Genomic DNA, 14,257 nt, shown 5'->3' on the forward strand with positions numbered 1-14,257 from the left:
ACGCAGATGTAGAGAATGGACTTGAGGACACGGGAGGGGGAAGGGTAAGCTGGGACGAAGTGAGAGAGTGGCATTGACATATGTACACTACCAAATGTAAAATAGCTAGTGGGAAGCAGCCGCATAGCACAGGGAGATCAGCTCTGTGCTTTGTGACCACTTAGGGGGGTTGGATAGGGAGGGTGGGAGGGAGACGCAAGAGGGAGGGGATATGGGGATTTATGTACACGTATAGCTGATTCACTTTGTTATACAGCAGAAACTAACACAACATTGTAAAGCAATTATACTCCAATAAAGATGTTAAAAAAAATAACAAGAAAAAAATAATAAAATAAAACTATTAAATCCATATATTTCAGAAGCTTTTGATATCCAAAATAAAGTAATTTACTGTGCTCTACAGTCATGATTTTTTTCAAGATCAGGTAAACTTTAAATGATTCTTAATTATTGGTTTTGAACTATAGACAACTAGGAATCATTTTCTGTCTTTTCTAAATAAGGATATGGCAGAAAATGGCATATGTAAAAAGCCATCAATTTTCTTTAAGATAAAATCATGTTATTTGTTTGTTGTAACTCATAATATTAGGTTTTAAATGTATCTGTTGTATATATATAAGATGCTATTTAATTTTTATGATAATCATAAAGGTCAAATAAATGACAAGATAGCTTTATATTATCATTATATAAGAGGCCATATAGATTAAAAGGTGAATAAATTAAATCAGGGAATACTAATGATCAATTCAGATAGTATAATAAAAAATAGATTAGAAATTCAGTATGAAGTGAAGGAATTAAACATACTCAAGACTTATCATTTATCAACAAGCTCTGAGAATCGTCGAGAACTTTCATATGAGAGACAAAAAGAAGAAGGAAACAATCTCTCTTAAAAATAAGCATTGAACATGCACAATTTTCAAAAACAAAACCCCTGGATTTTCTAAAAAGAAACTAAGATTACAGACCCTTATTAGGTGTAAACTTGAGATACTGTTACTCTTGACTGTATTTGGACTTATCTTTACAATCAAATTACTTCCTGAACAGCTCTTCTGCTCTGAACCATACATAGGCCATTCACAAAGAGGATACGATGATCCACCCAGAGTTTCGTACTTTGGTAAATACAAGACCGAGGAGATCACCTCTTGTGAAAGGTCCCCCATGTCAGCAACTTAGGAGAGCACTTACAGGAGAAATGTACTTAAGAAATGCCAGGAATCAAAGAGACCAGTTTATCTTTTAGAGAAAAAAACACTAATTCAAGACTGTTTTTTTTAAAACAAGAGTAAACACAAGCCAATTCTGTCCACCCTCTAACACAATTAATGTGTCTTAATGCTTAATTTCTTTTTTAAAAAAAAATCTAATTTGCCTTTATTATCAATATGTAATTAGAAACACTAAAGTACCTTCTCATAAGATGGTTCCTATGTCAGCTCTGGGTTCTGTTCTCTGTTTAACCCACAAAAAGAGGAAGGAAGAGAAAGAAGGAGGGAAGAAGAGAAAGAGGACAGGAGAGAGGAAGAGAAAAATAAGTCTAGCAAGTTACTCTGAGCCTTTAATTGTGCCTTAATCATCTGTAGCAAATTAGAATAAGTCATCAGGACATTGTGACTCTCAGAAACAGGATAAAGGTTTCAGAAATCAGCATGGTATGAATCATCTTGGATTGAGAAAAAGCATTCTACTCAAATAGGAGGAATTATAAGGAATTTATAGCATCTTTAATCTCAAATGTTTGAACAAAGAGAAAGATCAAAGTGTAATTTTTACCCACAGCCTTTGAAACCTTAGTTTTGCTTCATCTTTGGAAGACAAATTTTGGACAAGAACAGTTGTTCCTTTAATTTTACTACAGCCCCTCTTGAAACAATAGGACTTATCATCAGAATTGTTTCTTCTCAGAATATAAGTCCTTATTTCTTAATGTTTAATAATTTATTAAAAATGAAGGAAAATCAGTTATTTTAAATACTAGTGTGAGAACATTGTCTGGAACGCTAATTCCTCATTAATATTTGTGAGACTACTATAAAATAATTCATTATTGAAAATGTTTTAAGGCCACATGTGTCATGTGTTAGTCAATTCATAGTTTTTCAAAAGAATCCCCTTTGGTTTTCCTCACTTTATAGACATGAAAGCTCTTAATTGAACAGCTGGATACTTCATAAATGGCTGATTTTGCAGCACAAATCACATTGTCTCTCCCATTAAAAGAGAGCAGAACCTATATAATCCATTGTTGTTCTGATATTTTATGATTTATTATATTACAATTTATTGTATTATTTAAATACATTCAGAATTTTGTCCATGTTTTGCAATTTTAACTGTTATATATGCATAATGCTCAGTTTTGTTTGGAATTATTTTACAAATCTCCATACTAACATTTTAAGGTCTCAATATCAAATTCTACAAGTCTCCATGATGCTGTTCCCATAGTCCAAATAAAAAACAACATATAAAATATTTGAGAGCCGGCACTTTGCTTAAATGTTTCATTGCCAATTATGAAGTTCTAACTAAACAATTTTTCTTTTTTTAAGCCAAGACTTCATCATAATTAAAGATGTTATAGAAATCCGACTCAGCAAGCTTAGAAGTAATTTTGGAAAGCAAAATTTAAAAAAACATAAATGAGCAATTTGCATGTTTTTCTCCTCTATTTCATTGCCATAGTGGTGGGAAAATAGACAGTTTATGGATTATGGTGGTCTCATCATTTCTAGTAAATCAACTGACTGACCAAAGTCTCCAGAAAGTTTCATGGTTCATGAAGTTTTAAGTTACAAACACAAATTCTCACATCATCCATCTTTCAATTTATAGCAGCTGGAGCAAAAATCTAGTTCTAAACAATTAGCTCAGAAAGTGCTGACCACTTTTTGTTTGATTCCATCAGTATCATTCTTGAATGTGAATCCTAAGTCTCTAAGGCAATTCCTTGGCGACTTCTTAAAAGGGCTCCAAATATTTGCTCTCTTGGACTCATTATTCACTGACAGATATTTTGATAGCATTAGCTTACATTGATCACAAATATTTCATAGCTTTTGTGTTTCTGCTTGTGTGTTGACTTTTTTTGAGAGGGAAACATTGCAGTGAATTACAGGAGAAAGAAATGAAATATATCAGATAGTAACTGACTGGCAATTAAACAAACTGAAGCATTAGCACTCAAGGGTATGCCCTAATTTGCTGCTTATTGTTTTGTAATTTATGGCCTGAAAGGGTCAATATAAGATAGCTGCTGCTTAGATATCAAGTACGTATATAGATTATTGTGTCCTCAGCTTATGTGATATCTCAAAACTGTTTGGTCCTAAAGGCAAATCCCTACTCCCTGAAATACTCTTTTCTCTTCTGTGATATGTTAATTTTTTTAGGGAGGTTTCTAAATACTTTACCAGTTATTCCTTCTCTACCGTGTTCTACTGCTGAGTTTCCCTGTGTTTGGTATTGAGCCCTATACCTGGTAGTTGTACCTGTTCCCATAGTGTTAAATATTATCTCTATGCTGACAACTCCAAAACCGTATCTCCTATTAAGACTTCTCCTTGGATTCCAGGCACCCATATCCAATTTTCTATACAGTATTTTTAACTGAATGTTTCACAGCCATCTCAAATAAGTCCCAAACAAAACTCTTATCTCCCAGCCTTCAGCAAATTGTTCTCTCCCAGTTTTTTCTAGGTATATAGGGTACCATCACATGCCCAAATTGCTGAAAGTGATTATCATGTAGGTGATACTAGAAAACTGGGAGTAATCCTAAATTCTTTCCTCTTCCTCACCACTCACATTCAATCTATCAGCATATCTCATGATTTCTGCCTCAAAAATATATCTTGATTAGGTCTGCTTTTCTTCAGCTAATCTCCTACCACCTTTGTTAAAATCCCTTCCAGGGCTACTAAAATAGCCTCCTTACTGGTGTCTCTGCTTTTCCCATGGTCTTCCTCCATCCTATTGTTACACAGCAGCCAATTAAACATGAACCAGATCAGGTCAGGCCTCTTTGTAAAATCCTTTAACATTTCCCCGTTGCGTTTCAAATCAAATGTTCCAATGTTGGCCTACAAGTTTTTGAAAAGTCTGACTCTTGATTATGTCTCCAATTTTACATATCTTCTTCATTACTATTAGCATCACTTCATCTCCTAGAATAGTCACGTGATCACTTTTCTTCCCTACCTAGGGACATAGTACTTATTTTTCATGGTACCTGAAATGCTATTGTTCTCCAGGATCTGAACATGGTTGGCTCTGTCCCACCCTTCAAGTCTCAATTTAAACGTCACCTCATCAATGAGACCTTTCCTCACCACCCTGCCCATGCCATTATGCTCTACCAAAGTTCTCTAGTAAGATAAGCTGAAGCATGAAGATGACACGCTCTACCCAAGCTCACATCCCAGCTTTACCTCTTCATACTGTAGAATGCTGGACAACTCACTTGACCTCTTTGTACCTCTGTTTCCTCATTTTTAGAGCACAAATGACAATAGCACCTACCTCCTAGATTACTGAGAAGATTAATGAAAACTGGTTCTGGCACTGTTGTGTCAACGTTCAATTCACGTTAGTTTTCTTCACAGCACTTCACAATTTGCAATTACTCATTTTTTGGTTTGCTTGATTTTGTTTTAGTTTATAGTCTGTGTCCTCCAGAGGACTAAGAACTCTATTAAGCAGGGTATATTTATGTGTGTTCTTTTTTATATCATTGTAAACTCAGTGGCAAATGTAATATCCAGGACACAGTAGATGTGTAATAAACAATTATTGAATCAAGAAATTATTTTTGGGGCTTCCCTGGTGGCGCAGTGGTTGAGAATCTGCCTGCTAATGCAGGGGACACGGGTTCGAGCCCTGGCCTGGGAAGATCCCACATGCCGCAGAGCGGCTGGGCCCGTGAGCCACAACTGCTGAGCCTGTGCGTCTGGAGCCTGTGCTCCGCAACGAGAGAGGCCCGCGCATCGCGATGAAGAGTGGCCCCCGCTTGCCACAACTGGAGAAAGCCCTCGCACAGAAACGAAGACCCAACACAGCCAAAATCAATCAATCAATCAATCAATCAAACATACGCATCTGATTCAAGATCCTCATTAAAAAAAAAAAAAAAAAAGAAATTATTTTTGAATTGGGTTTACAAACTCACACTTAAAGATACATACATCTGGTTTTGTTTTTCCTTTGACTATGGGAAAAAAAATGTGCGGTTGCTTTAACCAGGTATTAATCATTCACTGATGATTAACATAGATATACATGTAAAGAATTATATTTTATTATGTAACTATGCTCTTGTTTTTAATCCTAAATTCACTCTTACTAAACTTAAAATGTTTTAGCCATGAGTCACCAGATCCATTTACACTTCATTTTTTCTTTATTCTCTACTTTTAATAAATTTTATCCTTAAACATGGGGCTTCTGTATTTTATGTAGCATCAGGGGCTTTCATTGTAGGGTTTCAGACCACATCTGATCTTTCAGAGATACCAGGGTTATACTTTAAAGGCCTCTAAAATTTAGGCAAAAGTTCTATGTTACTGTTGTTACTGTTGAAATTGAAACACTTTCTCTTGACCTCTGCATACTTGAGCTCTGCAGAAGGATGTTTTAGTCTTTAGATCACAGGGTTTTCTTTTCTTTTCTTTTTTTTTTTTTTGCTCTTTGTTTTTTACTATATTTACTTTGAAGTTTGTCTTTGACCATCTCTTATCCTGAGATAGATCTCAAGGTTTCCAGTCTTCAAAAGGACTGAACCCTTAGCCTTATGTCCATTGCATGACCTGTCTTCCTCTGGGCTTCCTGAAAACATTGGCTATACTCACCCCTTGCCATGCCGTGAAAAGTCTACATCAAGCTTCTTAGTGACTGATCAAGTCTGCTCGGACTGTAACACTGCATCGCTCCATTTTAACCTTTAGTTTTCCTTACTTGATAAAGTAATATACTAGTGAGATGTCATTAAAAAAAAAAAAAGTGGCCCTGGAAATAACTTGCTTCCTTCCTATAGCCCCTCCATCTCATCTGGTTACAAAGACTTAATCTCACCCTTGCATTGGCAAAGTTATCTTCAAGTTAAATAAAATTTAGATATATCTAAGTTTATTTTTTAGCACTTCCATCATGTCACTTGTTTTAGCGCAATTATATAACCATATATGAAGGGAGATTACAGTAAAGGAAACACACATGATAAATAGAAAAAAATTTGCTAGCCTGTAGTCATTATTAAGGAAATATCTCTTGAAACAACAATGAGATTCCAATTTTTCACATATTTGATTAGAAAACATTAAGTTTGATGAAACCTACAATGGACACAAGTGTGCATTATTGGCTGAAGTATAAATTGAAGCACTCATTGGGGAGAAAAATTTGGAAATATCCAGGAAAAGTTAAAATGTATATATACATTTACCTAGCATTAGTACTTCTAATAATATACCTAGCAAACAGCAAAATACACAAATTTAAAAATTTACAAAGATTTGTGTACAACCTACACAAATTTACAAGACTTACCAGTTTCTTACAAGGAACTGGTAAGCATTTTTTTCCTGTTCCATCTACCATCTTAGTTCATGTTCTTTCAGTAGTGTTGACATCCCATACCCCAAAATTGAATAATCAGAGAATCACTTTCCATAACCCCAGCAATTGGTTAAGAGAAAGGCTTATGAATGAGTCATACCCAAACAGAGTAATTTCTATCACTTTTGCTTGAGGAAACAGAAGAGAGTGTCTCTCTTTTCTGCTGGTTTCCTGGGACAAGGCTCTGAGTCTGAAACTGCTGGCAGCCATTCTGCCATCTTGAAAGGGGAGCCAGCCTAATGAGAGAATCAGCCCAGAGGGGAGGCAAGCCAAAGGATGGAGAGAAACCAGTTACAGATGATATTAATTGAAGCTGTAGACCCAAACACACTCAAAGTCAGTTGTACTTCTGATCTTTTTGAGCTCTGATGGCAAAAATTTCCTTTTTTGTTTAAGCCAATTTTAATTGGGTTTTTATAACACTTTACAACAAAAAGCCCAATAAAAATATCGTATTTTAGCACACAAATGGAAAAAAATCATCTCTGTAGAGAATTTTAATTATGACATACTTAAATGAAATACAAAACAGCTATTGAAGATAATAAGATACAGCTATAGATATTTCTATAGACAGACACACATCCAGGATATAATAAAGTTCTGGAAACAAAAGTATATTATTGTGCCACTTAAAAAATGTTAAAATCTATACATATATATTTACATAGACTTGTATAGAAAATTGCTGAAATAGTGAGTAGTGGTTACTTTCACGATTTCTCATTTAATGGCATACTTTTTATTTTATATTCATCTGTACTGTTTAAATATTTTACCATGAACATGTACTTAACTTTATAATAAAGGTATATTTAAAAAAAATAAAGACATAGAAGCAACAAAACATGGAAGTACTATTTTTTTTCTAGCCTAAGTCAAGGTGAAATCAATCTACTATAGAAGAGGGAGTAAGATCTAATACCATTTACTATTTCTTTCTCTGCTCAGGAATTAATGGTGTATATATCATACAACTGTGACAAACTGAAACAGAAAATAAGGAAAGATGTCAATGTATCAAGCCAAAATATTTTTATTTTTCTTACTGTAGTCAACATAACTGATGTGGTGTAGAGAACACAGACTTTAAGATGGTCCCCTTGCTTCCATCCCTGGTGTTCTTTCCCTTGAGTATGACTTGCTTTTAACCAACAGAATGTGGCAAATGTGATATAATGTCACTCCCATGATAATGTTGCCTTATACAGGAAAGGGGATGGAATGGCACTTCCGTGATTATATAAGACTCAGTCTTACTAGTCAACTCACTCTCAAGACTCAGGAGCTCCCTCTCTGTCTCTGTCACTGGTTTTGAAAAAACAAGCTAACATGAATCCTATACTCACAAGGAAATGAATATTGCCAACAACTAAAAGGATCTTGGAAGCTGATCCTTTCTTAGTAGACCTTCAAAACGAGAACCAGCTAAGCTATGCCCAAGCTTCTGACCCATAGAAATTGTGAGATAATAAACATGTGTTGTCTTAAGTCATCACATTTGTGGTAATTTGTTACACAGCATAGAAAGGTAATATAGATGAGACAGACTTGAATTCTAAATTCCATGCAAAATTTTGTGACTCTTCTCTCTATTTTAAGATAAAAATATTCATTACATACCTGTTCAAAAACATATCAGTAAGAAAGCTAAGTATTTTTAAGTTGTATATTAATTAAAAGGGGACATAAATAGCAAAGAAAAGAGATGACACCAGGGACAAATTATATTTTCTTTTGGGAATTTATAAAACCCAACTTTGCTATACTAGTTCCTGGCATAAAATGAAATTCAACACTAACTATTTTTTTAGTAATTCCAAAACCTAAAACATAAAATTCTGGTGCTTTCTACCAAAAAAGGCACTTACACCCATTAAAAAAAAATGGAATGATGGGAGAGGATAAAATAAATGTGTACACACCAAAGGGAGATGTAAGAAAGGTTTGGCTTACATAAAAATCATTTAATATAATTTAAATTCTTGTCTTATAAATAATGCAAATTTAGTAAAATAGTCTATCCTAAGATGCACAGGTAAAGCTCTCAGTAATTTCAAAGGACAACCCTCAGAATGGGAGAAAATATTTGCAAATGAAGCAACTGACAAAGGATTAATCTCCAAGATTTACAAGCAGCTCATGCAGCTCAATAACAAAAAAAACAAACAACCCAATCCAAAAATGGGCAGAAGACCTAAATAGACAGTTCTCCAAAGAAGACATACAGATGGCCAAAAAGCACATGAAAAGATGCCCAACGTCACTAATCGTTAGAGAAATGAAAATCAAAGCTACAATGAGGTATCACCTCACAGTGGTCATAATGGTTATCATCAAAAAATCTGCAAACAATAAATGCTGGAGAGATTCCCACTGTTGGTGGGAATGTAAATTGATACAGCCACTGTGGAGAACAGTATGGAGGTTCCTTAAAAAACTAAAAATAGAACTACCATACGACCCAGCAATCCCACTACTGGGCATATACCCTGAGAAAACCATAATTTATAAAGAGTCATGTACGAAAATGTTCATTGCAGCTCTATTTACAATAGCCAGGACATGGAAGCAACCTAAGTGTCCATTGACAGATGAATGGATAAAGAAGATGTGGCACATATATACAATGGAATATTACTCAGCCATAAAAGGAAACGAAATTGAGATATTTGTAGTGAGGTGGATGGACCTAGACTCTGTCATACAGAGTGAAGTAAGTCAGAAAGAGAAAAACAAATACCATATGCTAACACATATATATGGAATATAAGAAAAAAAAAAAAAAGGCCATGAAGAGCCTAGTGGCAAGACGGGAATAAAGACACAGACCTACTAGAGAATGGACTTGAGGATATGGGGAGGGGGAAGGGTAAGCTGGGACAAAGTGAGAGAGTGGCATGGACATATATACACTACCAAACGTAAAATAGCTAGTGGGAAGCAGCTGCATAGCACAGGAAGATCAGCTCGGTGCTTTGTGACCACCTAGAGGGGTGGGATAGGGAGGGTGGGAGGGAGGGAGACGCAAGAGGGAAGAGTTATGGGAACATATGTATATGTATAACTGATTCACTTTGTTGTAAAGCGGAAGCTAACACACCATTGTAAAGCAATTATACTCCAATAAAGATGTTAAAAAAAATTATGACATAGTATTCTGTAGTGTATAGTATTCTGTAGTGTGTATGTATATATATATATATCTATATCTCACAGTATATCTGTATCTATGTTAGCTAACCTTGAACTTGTTCTGTATTTCAAACAAATTGCAATAAATGTCCTGACATATATTAAAAAAAAAAAAAAAAAAAAAAGAAGTGACAGTGTCAGGATATTATACTCATTCTTACAAGTTATTATAATGTAGTGATATATAATTGACAGATAAGTTGTAGAAACTTAAATTTCAGACTAGATGATCTTCAATAACAATAAAACTTTAATCCTCTTGTAAGTCAAAAAAAAAAATTTTCAAAGGGAATTGTGCTTGCATATGTACTGTCTAAATTTTCTCTCTAAAAAGCAACAACAAAATCATGTCTATATTTATAGATATATTTAGAATGTGTTGTTTTCTCTAATATTTAGTAAACTACACACATACTTAAACACTGATTTTAAAATATAAAATAAGATCCTTTCCAATTTTGAATGGATTTTAATCAAGTCAACCGACACACAAAGTCCCACATAAAGACGTATTTTTACATGAAATATTTTCTTCCGTAGAGCTCACATAAATATAGTCTCTCAGACTTTTTAGTAACTGTGGCAAAAAAAAAAAAATTATGATTGGGAATTTATTTTTCTTACAGCTTGTATATGTTTTCTTTTTCTTGGATTGTCTGCCCTGGTAGTGGGGGATTTGAACAATTCTTTCCACAATGGTAACAGAGTCAGAGGTCAAAAGTTTCCAAGCATGGACTAAACCTAAATGGCAAGAAAAATATCAAGATGTATGCAAAAATATACAGAAATGTTATTGATCTCATAAAAGCAAAACATACCAGAAAACTGCCTTAAGAAAATAAACCTTGTGTTTGTCCAAAAAAAGCCTATCAAGAAGTATGTAATAATCACATAAACTGACTTAAAAATTTTATTTAAAAAACAAAAATAGCCATATCTATAGAATGAACAGTATCAGGCCAAGAAAAAATTTAATGCCCTGTTCAGAATGATAATAATGGAGGAACAGATAGTGGCCAGTTTAATTTAGGAAACGAAAACCAATCAAGTGGAATAATTGACAACTAAATTAAAACAAAAAAAATCAAACTAATGTTGTGTATAAAAGTTCAAACTAATGTTGTGTATAAAAGTTTCCAGAATAAAGTGGAGAATTGAAGTAATTATCTGGATAATTAAAGCTCAAAAATGTAAATCTTTCTGTCCCATTGTTTAGGTATTTCAGGAAAATTTTTACCTGGAATTTTCACGTTATGTGACTATACTGCTGTATTTCATGAATTAGTATTTCTCCAAAGAAGATGAGTAAAAACTCAAGGGTTGAGAGTAATTAAAGAGAACTCAACATAGACACATAAATGTCTTAAACTTCATACTTCACGCAACTTCAGAGGCCTCTGAAAGCATTATAAGGAATTGGGGCTTTATCCTAAGGCTAAGGGAAGACATCCATATATCATATTTGCATTTGGAAAAATGCACTCTGGCTATAATATAGAGAACTTGTCAGAACAGAGGTGGAAGGGCAATAATATAGATGCCAAAGTAAGAGAATATGAATGTGCTACTTGTTTCACTCTTCTGTACTTCAACTTATTGTCTCTGCTTCCTTTTCTCTTTGTTCACATTTTCAGTTCAAGTGTCATCCTTTTTATGGAACAAATTCATAAAATTCCAACCTGTTCTGTAAAGTCAACCATTCCTGCTTTTGTTCCCCATTAAACTCAGGATATGTTTCTACCCTCTTACATAAACCATTGAGTTGTATACTTAAATTTGTCCTTCTCCTACTCAATAAGTTCTTAATGACACTTATTTTCTGTTTCCAGGATCTAACACAACGTCTGGACCTGTGCTTATCAAGAAAATTCTGATTGACATCAGAAACAATTAGTTTGTTACTATTTTCCATACCCTCACTAAAGACCACTCTTAAAAAGACATTTTGAAAATGCCATTTTGGTAAATACTATTGAGCTACATCAACAGCACTATAATTTAAGTTGCTTAAGGAAGATATCTTGTCTGTGTTGTTCACACTGCATCCGCTGGGCCTAAAACAATGTCTGTCTGTCTGTCTGTCTGTCTCTCTCACGTGTGCACACACACCCGCCATTCATCTCTGAAAGAAAAGTATTTATTTTCAATGTTCAGAGGCTAAACAGTTAAGGTCTGTATTAGAGAGGAACACATACCTGAACAACCGAGGCAACAATAACAATATCACTACAATGTTATGCAGAGGGACGTTAGACTCCATCACTACCCATCTGTATTAGTTTCCTGGGGCCGCTGTAACAAATTACCACTAATTGGGTAGTTTAAAACAATAGGATTTATTCTCTCAAAGTTCTAGAAGCTGAAAGATGTCAAGCAAGGCCATGCTCTCTGAAGGTTCTAGAGGAAGATCCTTTCTTGCCTCTTCCTAGATTCTGTTCATTGTTGGCAATCTTTGGCATTTCCTAGTTTGTAAATTCATCACTCAGATCTCTGCCTCCTTTGTCATAGGGTGTACTTCCCTCTGTGTGTATTTGTCTTTGTGTCTCTTCCTTTCTTCTTATAAGGACACTAATCATATTGGATAAAGGGCTCATCCTAATCCAGTGTGAATTCATCTTAGAAAACTATATCGGGCTTCCCTGGTGGCGCAGTGGTTGAGAGTCTGCCTGCTAATGCAGGGGACGCGGGTTCGAGCCCTGGTCTGGGAAGATCCCACATGCCACGGAGCAGCTGGGCCCGTGAGCCACAACTACTGAGCCTGCGCGTCTGGAGCCTGTGCCCCGCAATGGGAGGGGCCGCGATAGTGAAAGGCCCGCGCACCGCGATGAAGAGCGGTCCCCGCACCGCGATGAAGAGTGGCCCCCACTTGCCGCAACTAGAGAAAGCCCTCGCACGAACCGAAGACCCAACACAGCCAAAAATAAAAATAAATAAATAAATAAATAAAACTGACCTGCCTGTTAAAAAAAAAAAAAAAAAGAAAAGAAAACTATGTCTACAACAACTCTATTTCCAAATAAGGTGACATTCTGAAATTCTGGAAAAGATATGAATTTGGTGGTGAGGAGGGTGCTATTCAACCTAGTATACCATTTTGAATAAACCTCTTTCTAAGCTGTGCTAAGGCTCTGGTACCTATCTGTAATAGCAAAAGGAACCACTACGAGAATAGTCTGTAACAGAAATCTGCAGAAGCTTTAAAATCACAGCATTAATTTTTCTGAATTCAAAATGAGGATAGTATCTTCTTACCCTGAAAGTCTAATATTATATGCAGGTGATAACATATGTGGAAATTCCATAATTTTTTCACATGGAGGATATTGCAAAACTCCTTGTCATAAAGCTAGTTTGTGGCCCACTCTCTTGTAAATATATACAGAATCCAGATTATTTTTCCTTAACCTTGCTCATACGTAAAGCCTTATGAAACTTCTCTCTAGTCCCCCTGCCTTGGGAGCTCTTTCTGCAGCTGTACACTGATTAAAAGGGCATTTTGTTATATAGAGGAAGTCCAGAACACATGGAGATTGGGAGTGTTTGTAGTCTTGCCCTTTTCCCAGATTAGGTTAAGTAAATCTGGGCCCAGCAGCTTCAGAGGAGGACTCTACTATTTATTCTTATCCTTGTAGGAAAGTGCCTGTTCATCCTTGTTTTCTGTCACTAAGCTAATTGCCTATCCATGACTAAACAATTTCTCCCTGGACCCACCTCAATTTCATAGTAACTCACATTCTTAGAAAATAGCCATTGATGAGGAACTTTGCCAAAATCTAAATGAAGTCTAAATAACACATATTCCCTAACCCTCACTAATTCATTATTTTAGTAACCCACTCAAAGATCTATAGTAGTCAAGCATGATTTCATTTTACTAAAACCAGATTCATTTCCTACTAGAAGGTCATATTTATTTATGCTTTCAGCATTCTTACTTTTTATCATAGATTCTACTGGCTTATTGGCTCCAAACTTTACACTAGATAAAACATAAATAGTCCTAGAGAATTATTTACATTTAAAATGTCAATAGAGTTTAAATTATATTTATACATCACTACATATTATTCACATAAACCTTATAAAAAGATATTTCAAGAAAGAAAAGTAAAATCACCCCAGTTTCTTCAGTCAAAACCAAGGCATGAGCAAACTAAATAAGTAAAACGTTCATGACAACATAGATTATTCAAAGACAGAATTGAAAGACAGAATTATCACTATTAAAGATAAATTTCCCCAAGACTAGAGATATTCAAGCATATAGTGCAGATAAACAAAGTGTCCTAGAAGATGAAGAAACTGAGGATGAAAGTGAAAGCAAAAGAGTAGCAAAGTATGTTAGATCACCTTTACGATTCTGAGATTTTGTGATTCTATTAAATTATTCCATATTATCTCTATAGACTCCTGCTTATTTCACAAGAGCATA

The 14,257-nt window shown here is 35.0% G+C and overlaps 1 protein-coding gene across 2 annotated transcripts in view; it reads right to left on the reverse strand.

Moving 5' to 3' along the window:
- The window catches only part of TMTC2 (transmembrane O-mannosyltransferase targeting cadherins 2), a 900,074-nt gene that overhangs the window by 171,592 nt on the left and 714,225 nt on the right, over positions 1-14,257 (reverse strand). The window lies entirely within an intron of this gene.

This window comes from Balaenoptera acutorostrata, chromosome 11 (genome assembly GCF_949987535.1).
Source record: "Balaenoptera acutorostrata chromosome 11, mBalAcu1.1, whole genome shotgun sequence".
Classification (NCBI taxonomy): Eukaryota; Metazoa; Chordata; class Mammalia; order Artiodactyla; family Balaenopteridae; genus Balaenoptera; species Balaenoptera acutorostrata.